Genomic DNA, 20,309 nt, shown 5'->3' with positions numbered 1-20,309 from the left:
TATTAATTCATTCCCATTATGATTTTAACCACAAATCATGTAATTAGTATCTATATTCTATCATTTGCACCCAGATTGAGGCTTCTTTAAAATTATTACCTGATCCCCTTTTACCCCAGGATAAATCAGGAGGTGCTCCACTAAAGCAATTCGAGTTACACTAGTGATATAAATAAGAAGAGAATGAGTCCCATAACCGATGGGTACATATTATTTAGTGTGCATGTCATGTAAATTTTGTAGAGCACTACACTGTATGGATGTGTGTATTTTCACTTTCATTTTCATGGGTTTGTTCCTTCAATCTATATGCTGATGGAGTTTTTATAATATAAAACTTACAATGTTATTTTTGTGAGTTTATGACTGACACTTCATATTATGTTGGCCCCTGGATTTTGTGCTTTTAAACTGAAAATCATGCATATGGCCTGATACTGATAAAGATTTTTAAAACAACACAGAGGTTCTTCTCCAATTTTCTCGTGTAAAACGGACACAATATATTTTCTCCCCTTTTCTCAGCTTTCCATCAGCTATATTTATTTGAGAGTGTAATTCAGTTGGTTCTACTAAAAGACAATGTAACATAAGAAAATACAACAATTAATCATCACAGAATATAGTTATAGAAATTAGAGATGGAAAAGATTTATTTGAGCATCTAGTTCATCTCCCTGCAGAAGCAGCATTATTTCCTGTAGACCATTTTCTATTGTTTTATCTATTTTTACAAGTCTTGGATAGTGCAATTGCCCAAAACTTCACTTCAGAGATAGTTCCAAAACCTAATTGGTTCAGGAAGTTTTCTTCAATATTTAGTCTAAATTTTCTTCTTGCTGACTGCGTAGGGAGCATGGCTTCTGCAACAGTCCATCGGTGGCTGCCCTGACTCACCCCAAAGCCATATCAAGCATACAGGAGAGGTTTAAATTGGTTTAAAACATCAAGTCACCATCATTCCTGCACCCAGTTCAGCTGAGCCGGAATAGAGAATTGGCACCGTTTTGCATAAAGCAGTACAACTACGCATTAGAGGAAAATGAAAGCTGTAAATTGTGGGGCTAACCAGTCACACATACGAGCATATTTGTTTCAAGAAAGCTCTTAAAGTCACCAACAGCCACCTGATTAAAAACAGCAATGAAGAACAAAGTGATGGGAGACAAAGAAAATCCCTTCCAGTTTGTTTACATCTTTTTGGTAATGTGACATCCAGAAATGAATGCGGTATTCTAGGTATGTTCCCAACAGAACTGTATGTAGTAGCCTTGATACCTCTCATTGTAAACTTGAAATACAACTCTTGTAGGTTCCAGAATACTAATGCCAGAATACTAATCCCTGCTGATTTCCCCCCCCCCCAAGTTACATACAGCTGTTGATTACTTTAATACACTACTGTGATTCAGTTAATTTCAGCTTTCGGTGGGATGTTTAACTATCAAGTGTATAAAAGCTTTATGGCATCTCAAGGATATGTTTAATAACATTATCAGATAATTACAGTGCAGAAGTAATATGAAATACAATGTGTTCTCTGTCATTGGGATCTGAAATGCACCCTATCTCAGAGGGGTCTTAGAGGTAATATCTTTCATCCACCCTACACTCATTTTTCATTCCAAAGGGCAAACTGAACAGATACATTTACTGTCTCTTCCCTCCTCCACCCTAAACATACACCTGTTCTTCCCTCCCTTGTTCTATTCCCAGAGAAGCCAATTCTGGATTAAAACCTCTAGTACTGGGAAGAAGTCGTCTTCTTACCACCTGATGCTGAGGGGTGCTAAGTACCCCTCCCACACATCTCGCATTGATGTTGTCTAGGATCAGGACCTCTATCTCTTGTTTTCCACTCCTCCATTCAAAATGCAGAAGCACTGAGGATTTCTGACCCTAAATGCAAAGCTAATTAATTTTACCTGCTGCTTGATCCACTGTGTCAAGACTGAAGTTGTGTTCACTGGGAAGAAGGAATTCAAACCAGATAATAGTTTATTCATACCTGACTAGATTGTAACTTGACTACACACATGTAAGAACATAAGAATGGCCATTCTGGGTCAGACCAAAGGTCCATCTAGCCCAGTATCCTGTCTTCCAACAGTGGCCAATGCCAGGTGCCCCAAAGGGAATGAACAGAACAGGTAATCATCAAGTGATCACTCCTACCTCCCATTCCCAGCTTTTGGCAAACAGAGGATAGGGACACCATCCTGGCTAATAGCCACTGATGGACTGATCCTCCATGAACTTATCTACCTCTTTTTTGAACCCTCTTATAGTCTTGGCCTTCACAACATCCTCTGGCAAAGAGTTCCACAGACTGACTGTGCGTTGTGTGAAAAATACTTCCTTTTGTTTGTTTTAAACCTTCTGCCTATTAATCTCATTGGTGACCCCTAGTTCTTGTGTTATGAGGAATATATAACATTTCCTTATTTACTTTCTCCACCCAAGTCATGTTTTTGTAGACCTCAATCATATCCCTCCTTACTGGGTATGGGGTGGGGAGTAAGAAAGAATAAGACCCCTTTGCTTTTGAACCCTCTGTACCCACATGAGGGCTACCTGGGCCAAGAACACAGGAATAATTGGGGCTATATGCCCACTAACTTCCTCACTAGAGCAGGTAGAAGGGGAGGAGTAAGAAGTGGGTGGAGACTTGTCTCCATCTTCTCTCCGTCCAACTGACAGGGTCCAGTCATAATTTGCTGCTGGCATAAGTCAGAAGCAATTTACTAATGCTTTGGAGCATGGGGCAAAAAGGGGAAGATTTGTGACTCAAAAGTGTGTGTCTGAGAGACAATGCCTCCTGAGACAGCTTCTAACATGGTGTAGCTTATACATCACCCCTTGTTCAGAGTAAGTTCCCCATGCAGCACCAGGTCATGCTAATGATGGTTTTGAGGCATCATATTGGGGCCATATACCTATACAGACCTCAGATAGGGATGCAAGTTTGGTTCTGTTTGAGGGAGGAGAGATGATCTGAAAATTGGGGTGTTTTGAGCCATCACCGTTTTGTATATCCAGATATGTTGCAAATCAGACACTAGGTTTTTTAAAAATATATTTTTCATTTCCTTGTCTGTTTTTTAAAAACCATGTTTCTATTTACTTCTACCTAGTGTTCACTCTCTAAACTAATCCCACACAACAGTGTGTGCTGAATTTTAAAGATCTGTAGGCAGGAATTTTCATTTACCACTTTCCCCTTCCTATCACTCCACACAGTATGACAGATTCCAAGTGCCAGGTGGCTGTTACAAATGATAGAACTGACAAACCCAAAGGAGACTCATTCTTTGCTAATATCCCATATTCTCCTCTCCTATACCACCCTCAACTTCACTGAGTGATAAAACTACATCTCCTCCCAAAGAAATATTTCAGATTTAGGATATTTATTTGGAGATAATCAGACCCCGTGGGTATTAAAAGCATCCAACTCTCCCTTGTGCCTTGTAATTCTTCAAAAGTATGCTTATACTGTAATAACTATATACTCTGTCAGACTGTATTCCTTAATTAACCCCCTGGAATTTTAAGCATAGTGGAAAATATATAGAAAAGCAGGAAAGTTAACCTTATAATCCTGTAAGACTGGTTACATTTTAGTAAAATATCTTAATTTATCAAAAAATGTTTAGTTGAAGATTAGCATTTTTGTCCGGAGAACTGAATTTTAATTGTTTTTTTCCACGGAATGTATCTGAAGTATTATTTATTTGGTTATAATTTGGGTCCTATCACAGAGAATGTTCTACAGAAGGAAAGAGCCTACACTAGTTCAGGGAACTTCAGACATACTGTAATATCTTTTGAAGATCTGAAAAGAGAGAATCCAGTTCTACAATTCTTTTTTCAGCCTGTAACTAGGGGAAAAATCCCAGTAATTTAAGGACAGATTCTATACCGTTAAAATCAATGAAAATTTTTACTTCAGTGAAAATGGGTCTTTAATTTGCAGTTTTGATTGACTAAGGACTCTAGGGTTTGTCCCAGGGACAGTATTTTGCTATATATACACAACTGAAAGGCATTGTAGTTCAAACTATATGCTAAACATACTGTCCTAATCTAGTGGGGGTAATTAATTTAAATTAGAATATGTGGCTGGGAGAGAGAAAATAATTCACCACTTACTTAAAAAAGCTTTCTATTCATTTGTATAAGTCCTGCAGTGCTCACTGTTTTATTTCATGGGGAGTTTACCTCAGTATTTGCTCTGCTAACCCTTTTTACAGTATTCCATTTAATGACATTTAAAGTGGCTGATTATCTACTTAAATATTTGTAAAATTACTTTTTTAAAGTAACAAAATATGCGAGGAATGAACAAGTGCACTTTAAGGTATGTCATCATGGATGCTGAACTGTTCAGATACCTCTCACATTCATATTTTCACCTGTTTGTGTCTCTGCAAAGGAGCTAGTATATATATTTCTATTTGGAAATGCCTGGTTAGGTTCAACCCTGCCTCTTGCTATTTGACCATCTGAAAACTGACCTGAGGACTCTGATAGGTTTCAGAGTAGGAGCCATGTTAGTCTATATTCGCAAAAAGAAAAGGAGTACTAGTCGCACCTTAGAGACTAACCAATTTATTTGAGCACAAGCTTTCGTGAGCTACAGTTCACTTCATCGGATGCATCTTCAGTTTCTCTCTCATTTGTGCTCTCTGACTTAGGGCTGCTTTAACCCATACCAGCTGGCGATGGTCCTAAAATACCATGCAGCAATTGAGCATAAAACACTCTAGCCACGGCCCACCCCAACCTCTGAACTGCAGCTGACAGGCAGAGAGAGTAGCACAAAGACAACTCTGCACCAATTGAGTTTCCTCACAATGTGGGAATTCTCACAGGGCATATGTGGCTCCTTTCCTGCCTCTTTCTGCCCATCATACGGCATACAGGGGCCAGAATGTAACCTAGAATCTGGTCCTCATAATTTTTCTTTTGAACATAGGTTTTGTTAAGAGTTGGGGAAATATTCTCAAATCCTCAGAATGCAGAAAAAGAGAACTTCAGAAGAGAGCTTTTTTGGTGCTGTTGAAGGAACTAGAAGCTTAGGTATCACCCAATAAATTGTGCTGAGTCTTATTCAAGATTTAGACAAACAAATGTATGTCACAAATTATGGAGCTTGAAAGTAAAATGGTGGTTGATGTCAAAAAGACACATATTTGAAAGTGCCTGTGAAACTTAAAGCCATTAATTCAGAAGAATAGAACCTTGAGTTGAGTTTTAGAGAATATAGATAAGTTTATAAAAGTATATATAGTTTATAGCTCTTTGGGTTATGATCTGCCTTTAATAATGTGGGCAACTTACCATTTCCCCAGCTTACCTTGGGTTGTGGTGGATTTGGGAAGGGTTTCAAGTGCAAGGGTTCTCAGAGGTTAAGAAAAATTGTTTTTCTTAACCTCTGAGAACAGGAAAAGAAGCAATGGGCTTAAATTGCAGCAAGGGAGGAGTAGGCTGTACATTGGGAAAAACTTCCCAACTGTCAGGGTGGCTAAGCACCGGAATAAATTCCCTAGGGAGGTTGTGGAATCTCCATAACTGGAGATTTTTAAGAGCAGTTTAGACAAACTCCTGTCAGGAATGGTTTAGATAATTAGTCCTGACACAAGTACAGGGGACTGGACTAGATGACCTCTCGAGGTCCCATCCAGTTCTATGATTCTCCGTCACTGGCAATTTTAAAATCAGATTGGGTTTATTTTTTCTCTCAAAGACATACTCAAGTTAAAATAGCAATTAATTCAGGGAAGTCTGATGACCTGTGTTATACAGGAGGCCAGACTAGATGATCGCAATGGTCCCTTCTTGTAATCTTTGAATCTATGAATCAATATCTTTCATCTGGGAATCTGAAAGGAGAAGTTTCAGAAACATTTTTGAAAATATGTAATCATCATTCTTGTACCAGTTTTAATAGGCCAGTTCAAGCACTAGTCAATCTTACTGTCAATGAAGTCACAACACAGATTACTTTAGTCTGTTCTTTTGGCTTGTTTGGGTGTAGTTTGTGAATGTTTATGCCTCAATTTACCCAAATTGTATGAATAATATGCTAATAATAATTTATTTAGAGAATTAAATGTATTTTTTCTAGCTGCATATCTGCCAGAAGATCATGCTATCTTTAATTTGAAATTCAGATAATTATTTTCTAAATTAATACTGGATCTGGTTGGAAAATGGACTTTCTCCCATGGAAAGTTTAGATTTTCGACCAACAAAATCAAAATCCAAACTATCTTGATTTGGACATGCTGGCCAGGAGTGCCTCAAAGGAGTTGTAGGTGGTATGCTTCATGCTCCCATTCTCCTCTGTAGGCTAGACTAGGCTCCCTGGTTGTTAATCTGTTGTTACACCATGGTCTCACCTTGTAGTGAGGGAAGTCAGTTGCATTATATGAGACTCTGGTTGTAGTGAATCATGGGGGATGTAGTCCCTTTGGGGAGTCTGCCCTTAGAGGAAAATAGGGACCTGAGGAAACTGAACGACAGTCCCTGTGAACAATTCTGGCAGGCTACCCAAAATGAAATATTTTGATTTTTATTCAAAGAATTTCAGTTTTTGGGTATTTGAATTTTCAATGAAAAATCTACTTTTTCCAGAGAATGTAGACATTTATTGTGAAAAAAATTTAGTTGAAAATCCAATTTTCCATTGAAAAACAGCATCAACAGAAAATTTTCAAAGCACTCTGCTTTTTACTCTATGAATTGATTCCATATATCCAAAAGCAAGCTGTATTGACCTGAACTACAGTCCCCAGGAACAATTGTGGCAGGTTATTGCTTAACGGGGATAGATCATGTTAATTGCATGGGATTGTTGCTATTCCCCAACAGGATGAGTATGTAAGTATTTCTAGACCAGATAATCGTGCACATGATGATAGGATTCTGTTTCTGCAAATAATCTCACATGTGACTTTAAAATTTACTTCCCATAAACATTATTTCCAACAAAATTAGATCACTGAAGCCCTCATGAAAAGTGAACACAAAAGGTATGTAAACGTGGCTCAGGCAAGTTAATTTACAAATTCATATAAATAAATACAGATCTTTTCCAGTCATCTGCCCAGCTCTAAAAATGGGTACAGTTAATGAATTACTATAATGGCTGGGTGTGTATAAAAATGTGTGAGGTATGTCAAAGCATTGGTGTAAGAGTGCTTGGATGACACAGCACTCTTTAAATGCAAAGTTGCATTATCATCTTTGCAACAAGGAGTGGAAACTCATTTTCTCAAATAAAAATTGATGTTCTAGAACATGTAATCAAATTTGCTGAAAATCAACAGGGAGACCCTACATTTCAGAATTCACAACATTCCCAAGTACAGTCATCTCAAATATAGCAAAAATACAGAGATACATAAGATTCTGACAATCTGAGTGAGAATATTATCTATAAATACACTGGCTTAGAATATAAACGATAAATCCTTATGCTATATTAAGTAATTTGCAATTTTGCACAAATAATTCTACAGACGGAAGTTATCGCTTTCTCCAGTACATATCATGCACCAGTTAATGTTAGTGACACAGTACTTCATGTATTCATTTTTAAGCAAGACAGGAATCCTGGTAAAAGGAAACAGCAAAGCCACCCACAAATTTTGTTTAATCTATACAGGGAAAATGAAAACTGCCATAGGCTGTTGTGTACACCATCATAATAACAACCTGCCTTCAAATAAGAACACTGAAGTATCTCTAGATTTGATTCTGCTCTCAGATTGGACGTGTGTAGAAAATAGGATATTTCATATATCTGCAAGAAATGGATTAAGACTCATGACTACCTTTACCTAGTCATAGGCTGTTTACAGAAACCATGAATGCCACAAGAAAAACAAATCATGTGGGTTTTTTTTCCTGCTCATTGTTTTTCTGTAGAAAAGAAATGGACCACAATAGGAAATTGTACTTGTGAACATCACAAATACAATCCCCCTCAAAGGAACAGAAATGAATTTATTCACTTCACCAATGACATTCTTCTCAGAAAAGGTCATCTCTCTGTACCTTTGCAGAAAGAGTGGTTGATTGGTTGACTCATAATATTTTCAAGTCAAGCCAACTAGTCAAGTTTGTAAATAACATCATTTCCCTTCTCCTGCTGGTAGGATCTTGGAGGGAGGAGGGGTGATTCTTAGCATGTTCTCTATTTTGATTCAACATGAAGCACAGAGTATATGCATGTGGCAAATCATACATTCTAAAGATTGATGTTGTAACATTTTCTAAAGGTTTTCCATCTCTTTACTTGATAACTTTTGACAGCTATGTTTGATGAGCAACTAATAGGCTCACTAGTACACTCCCATCTTTAAGTTGTGTAAGTAATTGGTAGGAAAAGGTCACTGTCTCTCTGTTTTTGTGCTCAAGAACAATTAAAAATAAGTTTCCATCACAGACATCACTAAATGTCTGTTTGCAGGATTCTGTCATCTGAAAAAAAAAACCTGTATGTGAAAAAATTGATACTTTGGAGCCCAGTCACGGCAGCCCTCCATTTATGTCAGTGGAAGCAGTGGAGGGAAATTGGAGGGCTGCATACATTTTGTAAGTCAAGCAGTCCTCCTGAGTTCTTTCAGAGATTTCACATGAGAAATCATTGGTAGGAATCCTTTTATAGGATTTTATTTCTTTAAAAATCCAGTAAATACTGGCAGATAAACCAACAAAATCTATGCAGTCACAAGTCTAGATGGTCCCAGGTCCCTATTTTATTTCTAAATGTCCCACAGTAAAGTTAAATTTAGTGCTTCTATTGAGTCTCTCTCCTGTGCATTTCAAACTATTGTGCTTTTACTGTGTTTTTTATGATATGGTAACTAATCATAGGGGTAACAGATACATCCAGAACACTGCTTTGTCACAGTTACTGGCTAACTGCACCTCTCACCCATCTTTGAGTTCACCCCCTCTCAGGTCTTGGGGCTCACACCATCATTTTTCTCAGGATGGAATCATGTGATTCTCTCATTCTCAGGTTGGACTCTGGGCTGCAGTCCCCTGTGATCAACCATGATCATGTCAGCAGGCCTGAACTTTTCTTCACTGTCTGCAGTTCTGTTCCCTCTGGTAAGCAATGACCAAACAACCTTCTTAAAGCCAAGTGTGATTTATTAGAGCAAACACCTATCAGAGAAAACAGATTTTAAAATAATAAACAGGCTTCACACAGGTCTAGCTTAGCAGGTGTCTAATCATCTTCCACATGGGGACCTTGGTAATTCTAAGCTTCCTATAGACTCCTCCACAGAGCCTCTCTCTGTGTCAGCATGTCTCCCTGATTAACTCATGGCAACTGCCAACCTCTTCCTTCTCTCCAGAGCGAACTTTTAATTGCTTAGGTGGTTTTGCTCTCTAGGCTTCCAGCCTGGAAAAATGAAATTTGCATGTTCTCTGGAGATAGGGTATAGGATCTCTGGACTCAAAAGCTTCCTCCATTATCTTTCAAGTGTGTGCCAGGATATTTTTATCTGAGGAACTATTGTATTGCCTTCCTCTACTGTCTCCATCAAAATAAAGCATGATAGGGATATCACAAACATTCCACTACCACCAATATAAATTAGAACAATATATCCATACAGGAAAGCCTTAAAACCCAGTGTTCAATAACTTTACTTCTCTGGCCAGGTCACATACAATGTTCATAAAATTATTACATCTAAGTATTCTTAGAACACTGCATAGCAATTCCATTTCCATCACAACAGCATTAGTATTCAGGTTAATTATATAATGAAGGACAATAGGCTTCTCCTCTTTCTTCTGTCCTACCATATAAAAATATTTTGGTACTAAAGATTTTTTTTAATTTATTCATTCAGTATATAATTAACTGTGGAATTCACTGCTACTTTATATAACTGAAGCAAAGAGGTTAGATAGTTTAGTGCTAAACTACAATGAAGCAAAGACCTACCAGTTGATTAGAGCAGAAAAGAAATGTCCTTCAGTGGATATAGAGAGATATGTGAGATAACTTGGGGCATAATTATAAAGGAGTCATTTATGACAGGAATTTTTTGGGAAATGAAAAGCAGGATTTTGGTCTAGGTCAGGGTTGGGCAAACTTTTTGGCCCAAGGGCCACATCTGGGTGGGGAAATTGCATGCAGGGCCATGAATGTAGCAGGGGTTAGGGGTGCGGGAAGGAGTGCAGTGTGTGGGGGGTGTGCGATGTGCAGGAAGGGGCTCAGGGCAGGGGGTTGGGGCACAGGAGGGGTGCAGAGTGTACAAGGGGGCTCAGGGCAGGCGGCTGGCGTGAAGAAGGGGTGTGGAGTGTGGGAGAGTGGCTCAGGGGAGGGGGTTGGGGTACGGGAGGGAGCTCACGGGAGGGGGTTGGGGTGCAGGAGGGGTTCAGGGTTTGGGCTCTGGCTCGGTGCCGCTTATCTGGAGCGGCTCCGGGGTGGCAGCAGCACGCAACGGGGCTACGGCAGGCTCCCTGCCTGCCCTGGCCCAGTGCTGTGTCGCTCCCGGAAGCGGCCGGCACCACGTCCTGGCGACCCCTGGGGGAAGGAGGCCGCCAGAGGACTCCGTTCGCTGTCTTTGCCTGCAGGTACCTCCCCCGAAGCTCCCATTGGCCATGGTTCCCTGTTCCCGGCCAATGGGAGCTGCGGGGGAAGGTGATGCCTGAAGGCGAGGATAGCGCATGGAGCCCTCTGCCGCCCCTCCACCCCCAAGGGGCCGCTAGGATGTGGTGCCGGCCGCTTCTGGGAGCGGCATGGGGCCCACGGCACCATGGGAATAGCAATCCCGCAGGCCGGATCCAGCCCGGGATCCAGCCCATGGGCTGTAGTTTACCCACCCTGGTCTAGGTAGTCATTAATTGTGGTAATAAGAAAAAACAAATGTAATGGCAGGAGCTTGTAGTGGATACTAAGGTCAATTTTTTTGACTTGGACACCTAAAATTAGGCACCCACTGTAAAATATGTTTAGGCATCTCTTAAGTATCCTGATTTTTCACTTCCTAAACTCTCAGAAGTACCATTAATGTCAATGGGAGTTGTAAGTGCTCAAGTGGAGCACTCAGCACCCTTAAAATAGAAAGTAAATCAGTGGTACTGAACATTTTGGGAACGTCAACTGCATGAAAGTGACCATTTGAGTGCAGAGTATGGAAATGTTGTATTGCACTTGTTCAGCTTCTCCATCTGGAACCAGAATGCCTAGACAGGCCTTCTGCTGTGGGTGAGGTCTCCATGGCAGTGTAGGGTCCTGATGAAAACAAAAAATTAAGGCCCTGGTCCTGCAATTACTGTGCGCACAAATCCCATTAAATTGAATGGGCATTAAACTTGTGTTAGGAATTCATCCCTGAAATCAATGCAATTTGTGCAAATTCTAGATTTCAAACAAATATATATACCTAAAATAAATTCTACTTCTATACATCATTGTTAAAAGTCACCCTGTACTATTTGCTTAATGGCCATTGTATAAAAACATAAGAAAAAGTAACGTTTCCTGATATTTTCTCCTTCACAAAAACATTTTGATATTTCAAGTGAGTCATTTTATTACAGCACTAAAACACTCCGGGGTGTAATGATCTGCTGCCTAATGATCATAATGTACAAAGCATATCATTGAATCCCACTTTCATACATGACTTGGACTCCAGGAAGTTTGTAATTATCAGCTGATGATTACTAACTCTGAGGTTATAGAATTTTCACAGATCTGGATCTTCAAAAAGTCACAAACTGACAAATGCAGAACTAGTTAAAAAATGTGGTTTTAAAAAATATTGTGCTAGATTCTCAGGCTGTCATAAATTGATGTAGCTCAATTGAAGGCAATGCTGCTAAGCTACTTTAGCTCATTAGAAACTCTGGCCTATTGTTTATAAAATAGGAAATTTCAGGAAAAGATGATACTCTGAGACATTTCTCCTAAAGTCAATGATGGCAGCTGGATTTCACACTTGTTATATACAATCCAAGTGATAGGTGAAATATTAAAAAACAAAACAAGAAAAAGGTGTCTAGTATTGCACCAGAAAAGTACATTATGCATGAGCATCCACTATTTGCACATGCAAAATGGATACTGTGCATGCAATGGGGAAACATACATTTTTTGGACATAACATAGGTAGCTAGCCTTCAAAAAATTGCCAGATGGTGTTTTGCTTACATGGTATTCATGTGAAATTTGTTATCTGTGTTCTTAATGGTAGAGCTGAAAAGTACGTCGTGACAACAAAGCACTTTAGTTACACAATCTCTTTTTGCATTGTTAGATTATAAATGGAAAGAGAAGCTTTCCTGATCTTTTGGAGGCTGGGTCATACACAGCACCAGGACAGGAATTTTAGAAGACTAGGGAAATGTAGAAATCTACAATCTAAATTCAGTCAACTGACAAGGGATAAGGCATATACTCTTCTCCTTCCTTCTGTTGTCTATGTACAAAGTAATTTAACAAGAGATTAACTTTTTAGAAGGAAATAGATTAGTTTTGATTGTTTGATCCTGTTCTCTAAAAATTAATTTACTATGGAATCAATGTTTTCAGGAAAATAGAAAATTGTTTTCCAAAACCTAACGGAATAATGTATTTCTTCAAGGGTGATTGATTAACTCATTTAGCATCAGCCAGAAGGCACCCAGGCATGCCTCTGGGAGCCTACTGCTTTTCCTTTTGAATTGTTGCTCTGTGATGGTTCTCTGTTAGTTGTGCCCCAGAATGTATTCAGCTCCTTTTCTATGGGAAATCCAAGACAATATGAGACTTGAATGGTCTGCATTTTGTTTTCTAATGAGTCGTACATACCATAAATTTGGATACTAGCTAGGCAAAGCTTTGGCTCGCTCCACCCAACAAATATCACCTGAATTTCCAATTGTACTAAAATGGACTCTAGCAGTCCTCCATTGAAGTCCAATGATGCGCCACCTGGAAAGGCACTGCATGTACAGTGAACTAAAAGACTGGGATCATAATTCTAGTTACTAGTTCATAGAAAATCTCATTCTGTGCTGACTAGTCAATTGATCTGCTTTTACATCATCTCAAGTTAATAAAGGAGATGAGATATTGCTCCATGCTGATGCCTTTCTGGGAGGATTTCATACCATGACTCAAATAGTCCTGGGTAACCACAAAAATAGTCCAACTCTCTGCAATGGTTCTGTTTTTGTGAAGATAGAGATTGTCATCTCTACCAGCAAATCTTCATTAGGTTCCTCTAGGAATGTAAAGAACCATAGAGTGCCTCTTGTACAATCTACCGGGGTTGTGCAATCCCTCCACCAGAGGTTCTGGAAGCAGTATTTTTGAGTGGCATCAGTAACATCAGCATGGATACAAAGTGCTGAGGAAATTTTACCTATTTTGCCTGGAACACAAACAGTTTTTATTCACTACCTACATAGTGAATGTATCCCACAGGTAGGACACAGTGGCACACATTCTGGGCTAATGTAGACCGATTTAAATCCAGAATTATTCCATTCAAGTTATTACTCATTCACACTGGGGTATATATTGTGCACTGTGAATTGAACTATTCTTTTATGTGATCATCAAACAAGGGATTCTTTTGACCATAACTGAAAACTCTGATGGAAATGTAAGGTGTCACATAGCTTTTAGTAAGATTATACCTGATGTACTGTAGGTATCTACTTTGTTATTTCTAATATGTTGGTTCTTCCATGCCTTAAATAATGGAGATAATATTCCTTTAAGGAACGCCTAATGTTGGGAGAGGGACCCATGAGTAGGTGCAGAGTGTCCTGCAAAATCAAAGGAAGAGCAAATTTATTCTGATGAATGTTAAAGTAGCTCAGAGTAACATGATCAGTTTATAGAGAATTGTTGTATTGTTGGATCATATTAAAGAAGTTCTGTATTAAAATCACAAATGAGTTTGATTCCCCATAGTTTAAATTCCAGGGTATTACTAATTAAGAGGTCTCTTGGTTTTTGGTACTGTTTCTCTCCCTCTATGTGTGAAACTTGCAAGCTCAAAGCAATTCACACAGAAAGAGACTCAAAGCAATACTCTGTAACAACAGAAACAGCACCCAGAGACTCCCCGCCCTTTTGTTGTATTAACAATTGTGATTAAAAGAGAGATAGAGGATGTATGTGGATGGATGCTTGGTGTGGATAATAACTGAATGATCAGGGAGGTGCCAGCCTAAGAATCCAGTGTCCATCAGCTGAAGACGGCGGCAAGTGGAAATAACCTGAGGACCCCTGGAGGGCAGACTGGAATCCACCTAACAGCCTCAAGAATGGGAGAACCAAAGAACAAGATAAGATCTAGCAGCACGGAGCCGTCAGGAATGTGCTATCTGCTGATTGATTCAGCAACAGCATGATGAAGCAATTCCCATAGACTGGCATAGGAAGAAACTCCTATAAAAATGGACTCTAGAAAGTGAGAATTTTGGGGTCTGATTCCGTAAACCAACTTCCAGGAGCATCAGATGAGCATCTGACAAGGCCCTGCTCCCTCCTCATTCCAGGCCACCTGGCCAGTGGCTTGGCATGAGCAACTATAAGGCTGGTAAGTATGATAACAACCTTGCAGAACCTGTGTGTGTGTATGAATGTGTGAATAAATATGAGATTGAATGGAATGTTATAGCTTTAACTAACTGCTTACTATGATTCTTTCTGTATTCACAATAAATGTGGCATTTTGCCTTTTTCCCTTTAATAAGATCCTGCTCGTTTTTATTTTATTGGTATAACATCAAAGGGAGAGCAAATTTATTCTGATGAATGTTAAAGTAGCTCAGAGTAACATGACCACTTTATATGGAATTGTTGTGTAACATCAGAGAAATATAACACCTTCTTGAAGAGAGATGGAAATATTTAAAGACCTAAGGCCAAGTACTCAATGCCTCTGTCTATTTTCTCATTGAAGGACAAATTTTAAGCATCAAACATTGAGCATGCTTGCTGCTCCTGTAAAAGAGTTACTTTATCCCAGTCAGGTAAAGCAGATTAAAACAAACAGACTGCACTCTTAAATTCAACTGTATTCCTTAGAGATGCCATGCAGTTTGACAATAGATTGACACCATGTCGATTCAGTTTCTTAAAATTACAGTCAGCCGAGTTGCCCTCTAAATGTGTCCTAAAAACACAGTCAGTTCATGCAGTACCTAATGAAATTAGTGAACTAAATTTATCTGAGAAAGTTATTATTCAAACCCATGAAACCCTCTCAGACTATATTATTTGTTTGAACATTAAATTAAGCAATCTTCTTTCTGAAGAGCTCAGAGGAGCACTTAAAAGGAATAGTACTATATCTTCTGTTTCCTCTGGAGGAAAATATATTTACTTTGTCTGTTCATTCTGCTCTTGATAATTGAACTCTCTTTGCAAACAGTGTACCAACAATAAACTGACAAATCTGGCAGGACGCTGTTTACCAAGGTAAAATTAGACCTGTGTCAGAGGTCATAAAATGTATTGCTGCACTCAATAAAAATGGAGATGCTGATGCCTGAGTTTGTCCAGGTATAAAATAAGAGCTACGTTGGGAAGGATATTTGACAACTTCGAACGAGTCTAGTCAATATACAATATATCCTCTTAGAATCCGGAATTGTGCTTGTTGCCCTATAAATCCATATTGGTCTGGACACTGCAGCAAATAAGACGATCTATGCAAGAACTGGGGTTAAAGTTTAAAGTCCACAACTTTTATTAACTCAAACATTAAATCGGATGAGTGAGAGACTGCAGACAGCTCACCCCACAAACTACCTGTCAGAGCAACTCCAGTGGGATTCTGTAGTAATTGTGATGAAGGTAAACAGTAGTGAATTAGAACTGGAGTAAATTGTGGTAACAGTCTGGCAGTGTTTGCCTGAAACACCTCACCTTGTTAGCAGGTATTAATTTTGTTGGGGAATGTTAAGTGGTTCCTGCTGATGCATTGATGAAGGTGGCTCACTAGAAAGAGAGGCTCTAAGCAGTCCTGAAAAAGGAAAATTAACAGTCAAGCCTGGGGACATAGTTTGAGATGAACCTTATGTTGCACCAACCTTAATTTATATGCTGATAAACACCAAACAGGTTTGTAGTGTGTTGACTAAGATGGAGTGCAGATTGGGGACAGCCCCTTCTCATAACTCTCTTCCTTGGAAATATTTACTTTGAATTTGGTTTTGAGCCCTGCAGTGTGTACCTTTTCTTCTTCAACAATTCATTCCAGATGACTCAATAAGAGGCTTTGAACAATGGAGGAGGCCATATTCAGAACTCTTTGAATGGAAACTCAATGCAAGATGAGGTGACATCTTTGAGACTAGGGGGAGAACTCTGGACAATCCCAGATTCAGTCACTTCTGGGTTCCAAAAGGCCTACAGCTGCAGCTCCTCAAGGGGTTGGCCTTCCTGAGATGCCAACAGCTGTAGGTTCTCTGAACTTTGGGATACCAGACCATTTAGGCACCAGTTGGGGGTTCTTGCCAATAGTGCTCTAGGTCCTGTGAGGCCCCTCCTGGCCATGTGCAGCAAAGCTGGCTGCTATACTGAGCTGCCAGGGAAGATATGAGGACTATGGAACTTGGGTAGAGAGCAACATAGTGAGGAGCTGGCCCAGCTGCAACCAATATGGGGAGGTCCAAAGAAGGAAGGATCTGGCTCCCCTTCACACATACAGCTGTTGCTTTTATGAGGCTGTACAATTTTATCTTCAGAATGTCACCCATTATCAGCCTAAATCCTGCAAACACTTTGGCATGTGAGTTACTTTATTTACATGAACAGTCACATTAACTTCATAAAAGCAACAATCTCATTAGGACTGTGAGTGTTGCAGATTAGATTTATGTATCTCAGGGCTTGTCACAGTGCTGGACAAAAACTTGTTTGCAAAAATAGGCAAAACATATAGATAAACATATAGGAAATGTTATATTTGGTGGTGGCACATTATAAATCAAACATAGGTGAATAGAATGAGTTTAGAGGCTTACAAAGAAAGGAAAAGAAAGAAAAAAGAAATGATCCTTACTTTTGTCATCTTTTTTCCATTTATCTTTTAAGTACTATTATTAATTGTGTTCTGGACTGTACTGTACACAAGGGGAGACATTGTCTCAATCCCAGGAGCTGGCTTCAGTGTGGGTCCTGCTGTAGAGAGTATGCAGGACTGGAGTATGAACATTTAGTGATCTATTTATTAATTTTTAAAGTAAGAACTGTGACAAAAATACAATACATGCAGTAAAATAGCATTTGCATCATATAATAAACCAGACTATAGAAAGCAGAAGTTTTCTTTTATCTCTCACTCACTAAAAGAAAACTTTTGCTTTCTATAGCCTGGTTTAACTATATATATAGATAGATAGATAAATACTGTCCTTTAAATGACACTTTTTATCAATAGATCTCCAGGCACTTTACAAAGGAGATCACTATTATTATCCCCATTTTATAGATGGGGAAACTGAGTCACAGAGCAGGAAAGTGACTTGCCTAAGGTCACCTAGCAGACCAGTGGCAGAGCTGTAATAGAACTTGTCTCTCTAGAATCCCAGCCCAGTACTCTATCTACTAGGCCACATTGTCTATTTAGTGCTCTGGTCCTTCATAAATGATGATAAATGACTAGTGATCTCCTAAGTAACCTATTCTCCAGGATTCATTTATCCAGAGCCAAAGAATCAAAAGTACCTACCAAAGCAACACACAGTTAGTGCCCATTCCTTATGGGAGTGAGTTGGTCTAGTGGGGTCAGGACCAACCTTTTGACATTGTATGTCACATGTACAAGTGTTCTAAGGATTAGGGCCTATAATAAGAGTAAAATATCTGAAAGGGCACTTAGCTTGTACAAAGTGCTATGAATGTCCATCTCTGATGATCATTTTTTTCCTCATAACTTTCTTTGTCAGAAAGCTTGAATAGATTATTTGGATGTTTTTAACTGGCGTCAGGGTGGGGCTAGGGGTGGGGATGGGAAATGAAACCATTTATGAAAAGCATTTAACTGTGTTCCTATTTTTCACAAGACAGGCCAGTCCTCTCTGTACAGCTTGTTAGGCATGCAATTATATTTATACCCAAACATCTGGTAGCTGGCCAGTGTGAAGCTAGTTATGTGCTGTTAAGAACATATATCTAAAGGGCTTTTTTAACAAGCATTTTTTGAAAGCACTGCCAATTAGTTTTAACTTCAGAAAATGAATGACAACCTGATGAATGCTGAGACTGAGGCTCATCATTACTTGTAAATCTGGCTCTGCTTTAAAGGGATTCAAAAAGGCACTAATTAAAATTAGCAGCAAAAAGTAAGACTGCCTTGATGTGGTGTCTTCAATTAAATCAAATCCATATAAGTTAATGATGGCTTTTGATAGTATTTTCAACAACTATTATATAAGTGAAGTACAACTTTGTTATTCAGTGATCAACTATGACCTTCACCAATACACGGAAATGAGACACTAACATTCTGCAACATAATGATATATTAAAATAAAGGATATTTTATTTACTGAAAATAAAACTTCCAGTTTTCACCTTTTTAAATACAGAAGGCCAGATCTTCAGCTGGTGTAAATTGAACTAATTTCATTGGCTTCAATAGAGAAATATACCTAATTACGTTAGCTGAGGATGTGAGTGATAATTGAGATTTTGACCAAGGCTCCCAAAAACATATTATAGGTTTCAACAGCATTTAAATGTTTATTTGTGCTAGCCCTTCTGTGCACAAGGTCAGGGTTTCACTTATATTTTATTATAAAAATGTATTGAGAAATTTACTTTGGTTCCAAGGACAACTCTTTCACTCTAAACTTTTCTTTATTAGCAATCAGGTCTGATTTTCCTCATGCTTATACTGTTGTATACTAGGAATAACTCACTTGGGTGTAAACCAGGAGTAACGTTATTTAAATCATTGGAATTACATGGTCATGAAGCTACTTTAAGCATGAGGAAAGTCCTGTGATTTTAATTAGAAGATCATGCATAATATGCTTACATTAGGTATTAGAGGGGCAACATGGTTCAGCAGGTCGGACATTGGACTGGAAATCAGGAGAACTGGATTCTGTTCTCACTGGCCAGAGTTGCTGCGTGACCTTGAGCAAGTCACCTCATCTCTCTGGGTTTCTTCTCTTCTCATTGTCAATCTTCCCTATTTAGATAGTGATGTCTTCAGGGCAGAGTACAATGCCTAGTACAATGGGGTCCTATCTCAGTAGGACATCTAGCTACTACTAGACTGTTGCAAATAGGAATAATATCCTGCTTGCTTGAGTCACTGAATGGGATTTCTGTGTGAATAAGGGAAGGAGGAACTGTCCCAATGATGTAATATGGTGTCCTATCTTATTTGGACGAGAGTATAAACTGTAAAACTCAAAAGAAAACAATCCCTCCTCCCCTGAATATAGTAGCAGATATGAAAATTACAACCAGAATTGCAGAACAACAAAAACACACCAGAACTCCATTTTAAGTGTGATTTGAGTAAGTGTGTGATTCAAAGGGTACTGACAATAAACAGCATTTCCTCTGCTGTTTATTAAGAGATTGCCAACATTCCACACATTATGCTAAGTCTCATGAGAGACAGATGCTCTCCCTGACCCTCCTTTATGCATCTCTGTGCAGTGTATTGGAGCTGGAACTGTGTCATAGGGAAGAATTCCTCCCTCACAGACACAGTGCAGTGACGCTATGCCCTTGCCTTTGAAAGTCCCATCATAGGGGGCATGCTAAGGGTGGGACCATGAGTGATTCTTGATTGCTCTCTTCTATGGAATTGTGCCAATATGCAGTCCTCAGGAAATATCTCTGACTGCTTTAGTTTACCCTGGGGCCACATCAGCCCCATAAGCATTCCAAAAAGAAAATGAGTACTTGTGGCACCTTAGCATTCCAGAATCCTGACGACATGAAGGTGACTTAAAGCCAACTTTGTTCACCCTACCTTTTGGCTGCACTGTGCCTCCAGGAGGCAAAATGTCAAACTTAAGGTCTTGTTATCTATTGAATGTATCTAGTACAGGCACTTATACTTGTGTACAGTGTGTATCAGTACTGAAAGAGTTCCTCTCTCTTCCCAACCCACCAGGCACATCCCGCACAGGAAAAGAACTACTTGCCCCACCTCCTCAGGAAAAGCACATTTACTTAGAGACCCTTTACAATGTGCCCGGTAGGTCAACAAACTTGGGCTTTGTCTTACCAAGCACAACTCAAAGGGCTACAATACATTTTCTCAATTATATAATACCTGAAGGCTCCCCATCAGCTG

The 20,309-nt window shown here is 39.2% G+C and overlaps 1 long non-coding RNA gene across 2 annotated transcripts in view; it reads left to right on the top strand.

The window, feature by feature from the left end:
• Positions 1–20,309, top strand: part of LOC311526263 — a 166,232-nt gene that overhangs the window by 124,506 nt on the left and 21,417 nt on the right. The window contains exon 1 of one of the 2 annotated variants that reach the window (XR_014712981.1): positions 9,038–9,126. The exons of the other annotated variant lie outside the window; for it this stretch is intronic. This is a non-coding gene — a long non-coding RNA (uncharacterized lncRNA). Of the gene's footprint in view, positions 1–9,037; positions 9,127–20,309 lie in introns of those variants that run through there. 2 annotated transcript variants of the gene reach the window in all.

The sequence above is a fragment of the Lepidochelys olivacea genome, assembly GCF_965140295.1.
Source record: "Lepidochelys olivacea isolate rLepOli2 genome assembly, chromosome: 9".
Classification (NCBI taxonomy): Eukaryota; Metazoa; Chordata; order Testudines; family Cheloniidae; genus Lepidochelys; species Lepidochelys olivacea.
The sequence above is the reverse complement of the archived record's forward strand: the minus strand, read 5'-3'. Positions and strand labels throughout refer to the sequence as shown.